Raw genomic sequence first — 15095 nt, forward strand, 5'->3', positions numbered from 1 at the left:
CCAATAGTGGGATTTCAATGTAGGATATTAAATTATGTTATTTGGACGAATTGATGGTACACTAAGACTACTTTTTAGCGTCAATTAAGGCAAATTTTGACATTTAGTCTTGCGATGAAGAGCGAGATTAAGGGCACAGCACAACGCTCTCGACAAAAACTAACCTTCGTCCGTTCCCCTTCCCCACTATATAATGTTTTCTCCTGTGAGTTCATCGTAGAGCTTTTTTTGAAGGGGATACTAATAGTTTGCTGCACAGCAAAGTTTAGTAAATACACTGTATTTCTTTCAATCTTCATTGGGTTGGTTTTTCATACAAATTCATTAGGAAAGGAACTCCTTACCAGATCGTTGAACGGATGGGTACTACCTCGTGTCGAATTAAATTTAAAGATTCTTCTTTTTTATTGTCATTGTTTTCGCCTTTTTGCAATATTGTTGTCATTGCGCATACATTTACGAAAACATCATTGGGCTTTCTTAACATCAGCCTGTGAGGTTATAACAATTGTATTACAGTTTACACTTGTCTTCCACCGGGATATTGCCATGAGAGAGGACGTTGGGATACATGTCACATTGTATAGGTTCTCAGTCATCACAGTTCACACCCGTTTATTTCATTCGTGTATAAGTTACATGTCGTTAGGGATAGAGGTAGCACGGCCTCTCTCTCCCCGTACTCGTGCTCCCGATATTACCGATATATTGTTTTCTAATACAATAGACAAAAGGTCTGGTTTTGATCACACGATAGATATGAATTATAGATAAAACAATACATCCAATCACAGTCATCAACACAGCACTCGGTCTTCAAGTTACACGCAATAATAATATTTAAAGTTACTGTCTCATATTAAGGGTAATATATTTAGGGTAAAAAGTATATTGTTGAACTCCGGTGTAGCAGCTTTACTTAATTGCGCATATTCGTCACTATAAGAGGCAGAATAGGATAATTGCCTATTTCTCATATTAGTTTCAGGAATTCACGGCTTAAATATTCCCGTCCTTTTCGCCCTGCTTGGCTGCCTTTTGGAAGCACAATAATAATAATTCTCGTCTATACCTTTTTCTCCTTTTTTGTTGAACGTCTAACGGAACAATGAATAGAAGAACATCGCAAAAGAATTACAATTATAATATAGTTAACACTTGTCTTCCATTGGGATATTCCTATGAGAGAGAATGTTGGGATATATGTGACAGTGTAGAGGCTTTCAGCCTTCAAAGTTCACACCCTTTTATTTCATTCGTGTATAAGTTACATGTTGTTAGAAACAGCAGTAGCACGACTCTCTTTCCCCGTGCTTGTGCTCTTCGTCCTCTCATATTGTTTTTTTATACAACACCCAAAAGGTATGTTTCAGATCATACGATAAATATGAATTAAAGATAAAACAATACATCCAATCAAGAACATCAACACAGCTCTTGGTCTTCAATTTACACGTCATAAATAAAGTTTAAAGTCACTGTTAAACGTTCAACACCCATCACATGTAATTCATTTGTTCATTCATTGAGTATTTACTTCTTTAATTATTTTAATATGTTTCAAACATATGTCGCATTATCTTTTTTGCGCATATGCCGCCGATGTTTTGTATCCGATTTGTATGCAAATCATTTATAATTGAGCTCTTTTTGGTTTAATGCATAATTTTACTTGTGTCGATGACTGTCTGATGCATTAACCTTTGTGTGAGACAAACTACCTTCGTAACAAGGGAACCTTGACTTCCATGCTTTCCTACCCTTGTTTACTATTTACACTTCCGCAGTCGCGTAATTTATACACAAGTACCACTGAACTGTTTCTTTGCTCTATCTTATAAATCTGCTGTTTCCTTCAGAGCAACAAGCTGTAAAAGCAATCCTATGATCTGTCCAGAACAAACTTGTTCCAATACTGTGTTTGATACCCATATCATCCAACAACTATGTACGATTTACTGCTGTAAGTGAGACCTGGGGGTGGAAGAAGCGATTCGATAAAATGTTATTTTACTAGTGTAACAAACCAGGACCAGACAGTCATTGGTCTAAATGTGACTGAGGGTTATAATTATCAGTGGGGAAAAGTAAAAGCTTCTTTTAAGTACACCTATGAGTGCCATATAAATGACGCTGATTGGTTTCTGAGAAACATGCTGGAGCAGGAAGACACGACGCAGTTGACCTATTTTGTTCGCATTGTTAAAACCAAAATAATCTCAACTAAACCCATATAGACGGTGGTGCTGGCTATGTCATAAACAAGTCGATATTTAAGAAACTGAAGGAAATCAGAATGGAAAACGCTTTCCTGTGCATCATCGAAGTCTGAAAGACTTAGTTACTGTGATGAACCTGTGTTTTGAAAGGCTTGGTTTTCAATAAAGCGATTCAAAAGGCGAATGCGGAAAGCAAAAGGCGAATGTGGAAAGCACCGATTCTTTCTTTTCCCATCAGAAGTGTACTTTAGAACGACGGTATCTGAGTTTGAGTGCAGTAGTAGTATCGTATACTCTCCTTCGGCTTAGGTCAGTTGGTAAACATTTTACATCCTTATTGAAACTTCAGTTTATATTCATGAAAAATTGGCACAATCAATTTGAAATAAGTGGAGAGTAATAAAAGCAAGCCGAAGCCTGTCCTATCTTAATTTGTTTAAACTATATACCACACAAAAAATACTAGACTCGACTGACTGGTCAAGACACGACGAGACGAGACTATATATTCATTCGTAAATCATTATGGTGTGCTAATTCATACAAAGGCAGTGAGATTACCTTACTATAAGTTCTTATATCGGAATGTCGCTCAAAATTGCGTGTGCTCATTGCTCGTAGTCATGTTGCAACATCAGTATATTTTTAAAAATATGATACTTTCAAGATATCTTATTGGACAGCTTTTTGATATTAAGGTTATAAAGTTTATCGTTGAAATCGGGTGTGGCAGCTTTATACCTGTAGAGGACACTTCTGTATAGACACTGTCAACGATAAAATAAAATCTGCTAATAGTTCACGAATCTCTTATTTGGTTGCTATTGGCATCTTCGCCGCTGCAGAGACCTAGAACTAAATATTCTCTCAGTAATAAGCTGATGGTACAGAATTCCGCTTATGAAGCAAATATATTCTGTAGAAAACAAATAGTGATGATGACCAGTGATACGAATAGTAGTGGTCCCCGGAATTCGAAAATTTGACTTAGATTCCTGTATGAACTCTTTCCATTAAGGAGTACACATGCTGATGGCTCAATGGTCAACGTTCGGACAGAGATGGAGTTAAGTATCATCATCTGAACAGAACAATTTACACATCAAGAACATTGCCTTGAAACGCGCGCTTAACATACAACGGACACAGAACACCGATACAGAGGTGCTTACATTCATCAGGGGCAGCCATCATAGCTATTCTCGCAAAGAGCTGTTTGTGAGCGATATGTTGGCGAGCAGGTGGTTGGTAATATTTTCGTGTCAGTTGGCGAGGAACACACTGGTTGGGAATTTTCTTATCAGCGGCAGGGAAAAGCTGGCTGCGGGATATTTGTGAAAATCCCATTAGGGGCAAGCATTATGATTCCGTTGTTTCAGGGATTTGTAAATAGGAAGCGCGATGGCAGGTTGCAAAGGGAGGACAGTGATCAGTCTTTGCAGTAGGAAGAGGGGCATTCTAATGGGTATGAAGGGAACATTTTAAGTGGTAGTAGGATGGCACTTACAGGTAGCCATTACTTTCCTCTAAATTTAATTTAAAAATCACTACGTCAGAATAATCTTTTGGCATGGAAAAGCACGTATTGCTACATTTATTTTCTCAGAATCAGGTTATTCGCTGCCTCTGATTCATCGATCCCTTCTGTAAGGAAGCCATTGAGTATAGTATTCAAGCCTACCGAACGCTCACGAACGAATAAAATCTAGCGTTTGGATCCATATGAAGGTAAATATCTAATTGTTTGCAAGAATATATATGTCATAGTGACAGTAGATTTTTAGTCACCTTTGATCTCTTTATTTAACGAAATAATGTAATAGCGATAGCGATACAGCTAGATATTTATATATTTTTAAGGTATTTGCAAATTTCGATGAAATGAACTGAAATTCATCAAGAATTTTGTTTTGCTCCTTTTTAGTTTTATAACCCATGTTGTATCTCATCAACCGAGTGTGCCACGTGACGTGGCACATTTTCAAATAAAAGTTTGCCTTTTGCCTTGCCAAAAAGTCTTTCACACATACTCTCTGATTTCCTTTTTTAAAGACAAAGGGACTAGACGTATCTATTTGCTCGTCACTTAAAGTATTTTTGCGAATCGTTGCACAGAATGAGCATCTTATAATGAACATCTACTACCTGGTAATGAGGGCTGTAACGCACATTATGACCACGATGACGGTGCGTTTGCAGAAAAACATATAAACTATTCACTGAGGCCGTAGGTACGGAAACGGGTTTCTTGTAGCATACGTCTATAAAGGGTAATAGACGGGAGCTTTACCTCAAACAAAGATCAGGTCGTATGTTTGATGCCCGATGAGTGAAAATTAAATTGTGCATTTTCTAATGAGACAATATTTAAATTACTTCTTACCAATCAAGGATTATTAGTTCATTAGTGATTGGAGGATTATCCAGATCAAGGATTCCTTTTAAAGGGAGAGGAACACACACCATCTTTCAGTTTTAGTAGGGGATATCTGGTGTGTAAATCTTACAGTTCAGCAATAAATCACCACCATCGATTGACATTCAACTACCTTGTGAGTCTCTACTCTGTCCAAGCTCGAAGTCCCTCTCGGCAGTGAGTCAAACTCCCAAGACTGACGAATTGAGAGGTAACAGCTGCAGCTGTATATTTTGAGAAGTTAAATGGGCGGGTTCTCCACAGTGGTAACGATAGTGCCAATTTTCTTCCTCAAAAATGTCTTTGTCATACCGCATAACGGCATTTGTTGGTCTAGGCTTTGTTTTCAATGAGCTCTTCAAGTTCCTCTGTTGTTGGGATGGAACGTCTTCAGCCGGCTGGTTAAGCCAGAGGCTCGTCGCTCATCCCGGATACCCATCATGCTCTCATCATCTGCCATGTTGTTTCAAAGCTATAGACGACACTACGCGCTTAGCTACGTCACAATTCGCAAAATGAAGCAACGGTCACAACGGTTATGGCTGTAAATCATTAATAAGCACAGATGAACTGCAAAATAAGTCCTACTATTAGCATGAATCATATCATGTGAATGTTGCATGATTAATCTTCTGGCGATTACGCCTGCAGTTGTCACAAATGTAATAGGATTACAGACAATTAATTCCTAGAGGCAACAATCCCGATACGATACTGTCGCTGCACGATTGCGATAAATAGTATCACTCGACAAAAACATGGAACTGCAAATGAAGAAGAGTTTTGCTTTCATGCTGTTCCTGTGTCTTCAAATAATATTGTTTCTTGGCATAAATCGCTTGCTTCTCAGTTTACCGATGAAATACAGAGAGACATCGGAGTCGAAAGACTTAAGTTCGAAGCTTGCCGGTCGGAAGGAGGTATGTCACAATATGTACATTCATCAGGTTTTAACGTACTTTTAATGTTTATTTTTGAACTGAGAAAGAAGTTTTAGTGATTGAGAACGTATGGTAGGTATGTTAGTTAGCATGGTTTAATTAATCTTTACCGCTGTTAACCATGAGAGCATATTTCATTTGGAAATTCCGAGAGGGTCAAGTAAAACGATACAACTTCCTTCTAAGTATGGAATTGCATCATCTAGTCTGATCAGCTACGATGCCCCGATCGAATGCCCGTTGAAGTTAGTCAGTATGTGCCTGTATTTAAATATAGGTGGCAATATCACGGTCATCACAAAAACTGTATACTCCTTGTCGCCGAAGGAGAAATTCGAATTCTCTTTTGCAATGCATTATACTTGTGAAGACAAAAATTGCAGTTCCTCGACTTCTACTCAGTACATTAAATGCTGTTTCCCTGACGATAGGACGATCTTCTCTTGTTAAATAAATGTATTGTCTACTTCATACTTGCTCAATCATGACAGTTCCCGTCGATATCCATGGTTCTGCTGGCAAATAGTCTTTAGGTGTAATGAACTTGTGTTTCCTTTACAGCCTAATGTTGACAAGGCGAGCCTGATACATACCAACAACGAACCTGTGCGAATACTGTGTTTCATACCCACCGCACCCGATAATGGCGAACGACTTACCGCAGTGAGAGAAACTTGGGGCAAACGAGTTGATAAAATGCTGTTTTTAAGCAGCGAAACAAATCAGAACCAAACGCTCATCGGCCTCAATGTAACAGAAGGTCGTCATTTCCTTTGGGGAAAAGTAAAGGCCGCTTACAAGTACATCTATGAGCACCATATAAACGATGCTGACTGGTTTATGAAAGCCGATGGTGACACATACGTCATCGTTGAAAATCTGCGAAAAATGCTGGAGCAGGAAAACGCGACACAAGTCATGCTCTTTGCTAACAGAGCAAGGAACCCAAACAATCTCAATGTCACTCATGCGGACGGAGGTGCAGGCTATATCATCAGCAAGGCCGCGTTGAGAAAACTGGTGGAGATCGGATTGAAAAATGATTCTTTATGCTCTCCGGAAGAACAAGGTCCCGACGACGTAAAACTCAGCCAGTGTTTGGAGAGGCTTGGTGTTCAACATCGCGATTCGAGGGACGAACATGGAAAACAACGATTCTTTCACTTCTCAGTGGAAATGTACTTTAACATGTCGGTATCTAAGTACAGGGACAAGATTGAATATTATCCTACTGTTCAGGTAGGTTGTTATAATCTGTTATCCAAGCTATAACGTCTCCTATGTAAACTCTTATTACGGTTAAGTTTTGCTTACTAATAATAAATAAATAAAAAATGAACGAAAGATTAACGTTTTGTTACATGATAGGAACGATATTGAAATAATTTGCCGTGGATAAAGTAATTGAGAATTCTTTGTTAGTTCACGACAGTGACGATTGCAACTTTTACCACCAGCTAAAATAAATTCATTAAACTCTGTGCCCGTTTAATATGCACCTATATCTCAAGATATTTAAATGGTGTTTTAAAATATTTGGGTTTCATGTAACCCTATCAACAAATATTGAAACTGTCTGACCCAAATATAACATTTTTTTCATTGTTAAAATGTACGCATGATCTTGCCAAGTTTTGCTGTTACTAATGGTTCAGAATTAATACAAAATATAACAGGTCCCAACCAACCCTTTTGCATGAAGGTATTATCATAATGTACACAGCAATATATTTTAAATGCATTATATATTCATTTATTCACTGTCTTATATTTCTACTCGTTATACTGTTTACTTAAGTGCTTCCTAGAACTCGGACCCTTATGTTGTGATGATTGGATCTTTCCACTAGTTCTCTGTTGATGGAACGATAACATGCATGAGTAATTTGTTGGTTCAGAACAGCTTTTGTAATGTTGCAATTACGCTGATAGGGCAAATGGGAGCACCTGTTTTTAGTACCCGACACACCTCCTTTCAGAAAAACCGGCACTGTTTTTTTTGCTGTTTGTAAAATTAAAGAAAGGAATTTTGAGAAAGCCTGCTATTGGTTGGAATACAACAAGCAAATTTAATTAAACAGTGAAACAAGAATAGACACAATGTAGAATAGAATAGCATAGTAAAGGGTAGAATCGGATCAAGTAGAGAACATTAATAGTAAAAATAGAATTGTTCACCGCCTGACAAAATATGCAATCAGCAGCCCAAACGTATCAGTCGAACACAGCCACCCGATGAGTGTAGGCGGCCGGCGGTGGAAATGTAATTTAGATTATCCTGATCAACTCAGTTGTGTATTTAGCTCTACTCTAGTATTGAGCACTCTACTCCAGCTGATCTTGAACTAGCAAAAATAAAAATATAAAAAAAAAAAAAATATATATATATATATATATATATATAATATATATATATATATATATATATATATATATATATATATTGCACGCACTACGACATAAGTCGGTTTTGAAACGTCCTATTACTAATTTGCATATGTAACGAACTTTTCGTATTAGGGATATACCTTTCTTGACTTCGTCAAAGTCGATTAAGCACGCTATGCACATTGAAGAAATATGATGAAATATTAATGAAATCCACCCTTCAGCTAAGATGTGAACATAACTAAAATATTGCTGGCTTTTTGCATTTCTACATGCAAAGAAATTGAATGTGCAGTTAGGATTTTTTGCGTTGAGGTAAATATTAGCCATTAATTGTCTATACACACTACTTTCCTCATAAAATACGTTTATATGATATTATATCATTCTTCACCCCATAATGAAATAGTTAAATGATATTTCATCATAGCAAAGATCATTTCAATACTGCATATTTGTGTTGTGTCTGCATTATAAAGAAATTTCCTCAAAAGAGAAAAACATTAACCAACACCTTTGAGGAATGTTGGCTATATCATTATGAAAAACTAGGTGTGTATGATAATAGACCCTTGAGAAAAACGGGACAGACAACCGCTGTAGTTTCTTTGTGCGATCTATCTTGGAATATATAGCTTATTTGCCAAGCGGTCCCCGACAACAATATTTCGTACTTAACATTGAATCTCATTAACGATCAAACTGACGTTCTGAATATGTACACTTTGCTCTTGAATGGCACGTTCCGAGTAATGACATAGAGAATTTTGAGGGTTTTTTGATACCAGTCATGGTGAATGTTCTGGTAACGATGAAGATCACATTTTGGATTCTAGCCGAAGCCAACAGGAAAACACCAGACAATAAAAACAGTGTAAATTTAGCCAGAGACGCTACAGAAAACTCTTGCTAGGTATCGACGTCTTAAGTTTACATTCCCTACCATAAAAATCTCCGATAACAAAAAACATTTACAAGTAAGACAGGTCTACACTTCCCCAGTCCTGCGAAACGAAAATCTGACCTTTATTTCATCTGTCACGCAAAATGTGATGAAAATCAGGGCATACAAAAAATGACTCCTCCATCGGAGCTCAAATACACGACCTCTAACATTTTGGTACTGTTTTAACCTAAGAAACACCAAAGTTCGGATATACTACACATGTCTACACCTGCAAAGTACTAGAAAATACATTTTAACACTGACTTTCGCAGTCAGGCGAAACTTTGCGATAAATCGGGACTCTACAACGGTTGGTGGAGTCAGAAGCGGTAAGGTAGACATTCATTTTACACAAAGCTAAACGCTGTCCTCGCAAATTTGACCGTTCACAGTTTTCAAACAACAACATTTCAGTAGTTAACATACATACTTTACCGAATCATGGAGCACTCCTCGCACAGAAAATATTCTGACGGTTAAAAAACTGCAAAAACGAGGAAAAATTTGGAGATACACGGACGATTGCGGAATGTAAACACCTCTGCGATGCCAACTGCTGTTAAGTCTGGAACTGCAGTGATATGTGTTTCGGATATGTATTCGAAATTTTGTCACTTTACAGCAACATACTGACTCCCTGGAGATTTCTATTTGCATCGAATCTCGATACTTATATGTAAAAAATACTTTAAAATCATTTGGACGAAATCTTCTCAAAATGTTTGTAACGCCTTTTTTTCTAAAAATAGACTTGCGGGGAATCCGAAGAAACTTGTAATCCGAAAACATAATTACCGTATACCCGCATGCAGTGTTTATGAACCGGACGTTGTGCAGTCGATCGGGTCCAGGTTTATTCCATCCCCGACCCATTAAGACATCTTAATTATTCCAAGTAGGATCGTATGCTAATCCAAAGTCCCTTTGATCTTTACGGCAGTTGCCTGTCCCGTTTTTTCTCGAGGGTCTATCGTATAATACAGTATCATTGCCCATGATATCTTATGTTTGAAGTGTTATTTTCAATACCACATCTTTGTTGTGTCTGCAGTATTAGGTATTGATTTTGCATTTCTGGAATGAAACTCTGAAATATCATTTGATAAAAATGAAATGGTATGTGATTAATGTAATCGCGGTTTGTGTCATAAACATGTCTCTTAATTATATGCATCACACCATGGTTGAAGTATGCCATCAGTAAAGTGAACATAAAAAGAAAAGACAGTAGCTACACTATGTTAAAATTATGACCCTGATGCTACACTTTAATAAAAGTTAAATTATGCAGTAATCAGTTTGCCCGTTGTAGAACATTCAGTTGGCTACCCACTAAGTATTTATTACAACGATATGGCGTGTTATTATTTGTGTTTATCCAAAAATGTAATTTATCCAAAAATTGTGTGAGTCTCAGAAATCCTTTAGGCCTACTAAGTATATATAATACTCTGTGTTGTCCAAAAATAAAACGACATGCTCAAAAACACTGTACATGTTGGCATGGACACATTCCCATCCTTCTCCAAAACATTTTTGAATTCATTGCAAAGTTGATTTGGAAATAACCCTCACTGTGCAGTGTGAAAACGGCAATAATTTCTAAGAAATTATAAGCGGTTGTGAAAAAAAAAAAATTACATGTTGGTCAAAAGTTCAAACAACTGGACGAATAGTCTGCTTACAATTATTTCGGTAATTATTTAGAGTACCAGCTGTGACGCAAGATACAAAAATATTCTTATGAGAATAAAACGTTAGCTTGAATATATATAGGTGACATAACTTCTCATACCTCTGTTTGGTAAACAACTGAAAGAGCAAGGCTTATATAATCACAATGACCTTGAAAAGGGCATAGCCAGTCACCAAAATATGGAAGGTTTAATTTAAATTTTTGAATTAACATTGACCGTGTTTCAACTTTGCCACTTTCTTCAACGCATTTGGCAAATAAGGAATGATCTACCATAGTTACCTACCAATTGATCTTTGTTTTGCTTGAATAAACATGCCACTGATTGCCACTGATTTTTAGGCAGACATGTAAATTATATTCGCGGCCGCGATGTATTAGACTTGTGGCTGTCCATTCAACCACGGTCACTCCACAACCTGATTCTGACTCGGACAGTACATCGTACCACTGTCACATCAGTTACCTTGGTCATATTATAAGTGGATACACGTTATTGTTGAACAACGTTGAATAGCAGTTGTGATCTGACCCAGTTTTCATGATCGGCCGGGACTGCACGGGGAGGCGTCATACGACTGAAGCAATGTTAGAAATTCCGATCGATTAGACCACACTCAACACAATAAAAAATCGGGTAAAAAATCGACAAAATTACGATAAGATTTATTTGATTTTGAGCGTAAATTTGACAGAAAATTTTGAAGTGAATAACGTTGTAGTAACGTATGTACGGCGCATATGTCATGTTCGACGCGATCGACGCGTTCACTGCACTATTGCCATGCAACATACGGCTCTCCATAGGTTTACACGTAAAGAACGATAGAGAAAAAAGCCCCAAGCACAAAAACCAGAAATCACCCCTACATTGAGACAACACTAAAAATGCTCTTCCGATAAGGAACGTAAGAAAATTTGTTTGAGTACGATAAAAAATGATCTACTATGGTAAATTTAGCTGCAAATTTTACGTCATACACCCGTGGCCCTTGACAACAATAATCGAACAATGGCGCCATACGCGATGCATACCCGTGCATTCCGATCGAAATTTTTTGACTTTCTAACGATCAAATGCTAATCCATTATAAACCAAGGCGTTTCAAAATATGTGAAACCAAGCGATTACAGTGATACTTATCAGGGACTTTGGAATTTTATGCAGTTCACTCCAACTTCCACGACTTTCGCCACGCTTCTGAAGACTGAAAATAACTGTCTCGTTATTTCTCGCATAGGTAGGGCCCTCTCGTGAGATGTTCGCGTTCAATTGTTCATATGTCGTTTCTCCAACTAAGTTATCTCAACCCGTACGTACGAAACGCTTGTGATAAGTGAAAGATATTTTGCATCTTAATGTCAGCTTATTTAAAATTTTTATAATGTATTATGGTTTCACAGTTTGACGTATATAGCTTGAAGGACTTAACCACGGCAATTACAGTTGCTATATAAAGAGGTGATAAAATGACAACAGTCAACGAAATTTAGCATTTTTATTTTAGCTAGTTATGTATTCATATACTTAATACCTTGGAATTAATATATGATGAATATTGTTCATGATGCTGACCATAACACTTTCAACGAAGTTGCAAACACGTGGCAAAGGTTTAAATTCAATTGCAATATATACTGAAACACGTGCGCATTTTCAGTATATATCTGGTTTACAATTGTTGCGAATTGCAGTTTGCCCCTAAATTTATGAAATCTCCCTCAACGAATGGCAATCCTGTCCATAACCTTTTACTTTAGTTATCAGAAAAAGCAGATTTTATGCAGTGAGTCGAGCTGGAATACAATGATTCAGACACAATGCGTCCATAGAGCAGATAGAGCAAACGATATAGAACGAACCATAGACCTTAAAGACGAACATAGCAGGAAATCAGTGTCGGCGACTGCATTCTGTGGATGTATGGCGGTACAGACCTCTTGTCATACCATGCGATGGCATTGCATATGTGAGATGAGAATCGTTTGTGTCATCAATAATTTAATATATTTTATCGAAGCTTTGCCAGTACTACGCTCAAAAAGGGTTTAAGTAGCTTTACCTATTAGAATTGTATGCTAAAAAACCGGTTAAAATATATTCTAACTGCTATAAACATCTCAAAACTGAACAATGAAGCCGAAGTTCCACATCTACGCCTTGTCACAAATACAAATGTGCATTTCCGGTAACAAAAGCCACCATTAGGCCCATGCAATCAATAATCCCTGCGAATTTTAGCGAAAAAGCCACATCTTTTATCGTTAACTTGACTATAACATAAGTGGAAACGAACCCTGAATAACTATGCTATTTCTATAGGAAATGTCCAGAAACATTTTGGCCTTAGTTTTCTGGTATGTGGTTTAGGTTCATCTTTTTACTGGCGATAAATAATTTACCACTCATTTTAACTTTGCCTTATTTGTCTCTACCACTCTATATCTGTCTGTGTGTCTGTGTGTCTGTCCACCCTCCTTCACTCATTCTCTTTTTCTCTCTCATTTCCAGGGCAAAGGTTGCTGCTCAGAGAATTTGGTGAGCATGCATAAAATTTCTCCTCCGAATATGTATATGTTTGATTATCTGCTATACAAAGTGCGCCCTCAATCACAGAGGTGTTGATATGGACACCTGGAGCCAATTACGAGCCCAGAGTGAGGATCTGTAAAGAACCTTCCTCTTGTGATACATTCATCAGCAGCAGCCGCAAATGCATCATGTACTTATTTATGTTAAAGAAAGAGGAAGTCGTCCCTATAATAATGTTGACCCCTATTTCAAACAAAGGTCATTTGATTTGTTGATGTAGTTACATTTCACACTCCGCGAATTTAACATTTTTTTTATGAGGTAAGTCAAGATAAAATGCTACTGTCGTGAATTTCGAGAGTGGGTTGAAAACACATAATTTTCGCAATTAACTGATAAACAGTATGAGAGACACTCAATGAATCCATAACCCTGGAAAATTCCTCAGTAAAGTGTGCGATGTCGTCAATTCATAGAAAAATATATGGACTAGTATTACTGCTCAATAAAATTGCAAATGTAACTTTAAGTACACAATTGTTCTCAATTCACATTCTAAATGTGTTACGATTGTAATTTTTAAAGTAAAAGTATTACAGGGAATATGTACAATTTGTTGAACTCATAACGAACGTTCACTAGGATAAACAATTTCACACGGTACAACGTAGAGGGTCTTTTCTTTTGTTTACTGGAGTATTATTACTGGTAGTTCTTTTATTAACTCGAGTATCATTGCCAATGTGTTAATTAACATACAATGCCACTATCGGTCAGATAAATACGAACAAAATATGTTTACTGACATTGACATTGATACTGGTACTCGAATGGACAATTAAGCTAAAGCAATGAAGTATGACACCGATATGGCTACATCGCGGTGGTCATCATTTAATTGACTTCGGCGTGAAACAATGGCTCATACATACATAATCAAATTCTGGCTCCACAAGTCTTGATCATGGAACGGTAATAACTATTATTTTTAGAAGTCGGCATTTGTCAAAAGAACATTATAAATATTAAAAAGCGTTAGTTGGGATGCCAACTCAGCAGAATAATTCTGAATGTTTTAGAAACTTTCTTCCAATCAAGTACTTGGATTTTTATCTTTTACCCAATCAAGTGTCTTTAATACTTTTAGCCAATGTACAGTTACTTCCTGTAATGTATTTTACATGTTCAGGTTACGCCCTGAAAAATTGTCTATTTAATGAGAAGTTTTGGGAAGTAAGAGCATGACTTTCTGGTCGGTCAAGCTGACAGCGTTTGCAATAAACATCGTCCACTTCAGCTTACGACGTCTCTGTGTAGTAGCATCTTGTGTTACCTCTCAGCGAGTTAATTTCCCAGCTGAAGTTATCTACAGTTAAAACAACCGGCAACAAATGATTTGGAAAATTATATTCGAGCCTTGCTCTGACGTCGCTGCTTTGAATATTGGAACTTTGTCAGAATATTTTTTATGTATTTATGATTTAATAAGTATTTCCCTGTCATACATACTTCAATGAACAACGGCGAGACTAGGTGCATCCGTCATATTGAACAAAACGATATTGATTTTCAGATGAAAACGTTTCTGAGAGAATGGCCTATTTACTCTGTCACAAGTTGCTTCCTTTCAGTATGCCTTTTGTTGTACATGGAGACTGTACTGTTATGGTAATTTTACGATTACTTCTGAAACTTTCAGTTAAAATATCAAAAATATCTAAAATGTTTTATAAAGTTACCTAAATTCGAAGTAATAAAAAAGATTGTGAGTAATTCATTATACTGAAAGATAATTCACTAAGAAAGTTTATCTTGGTGTGACTATAGCAACATGTTCCTTTCTGAAATTTCGAATATTTAACCCTTGACAATGAGTTGTGGCGTTTTGGTTACAGGATTGTTCGTATATGTACCATAGCTTCCTTTCACATAACTGCTTTACAAATTTGAACATTT

Source organism: Ptychodera flava, chromosome 9 (assembly GCF_041260155.1).
Source record: "Ptychodera flava strain L36383 chromosome 9, AS_Pfla_20210202, whole genome shotgun sequence".
NCBI classification, from domain to species: domain Eukaryota; kingdom Metazoa; phylum Hemichordata; class Enteropneusta; family Ptychoderidae; genus Ptychodera; species Ptychodera flava.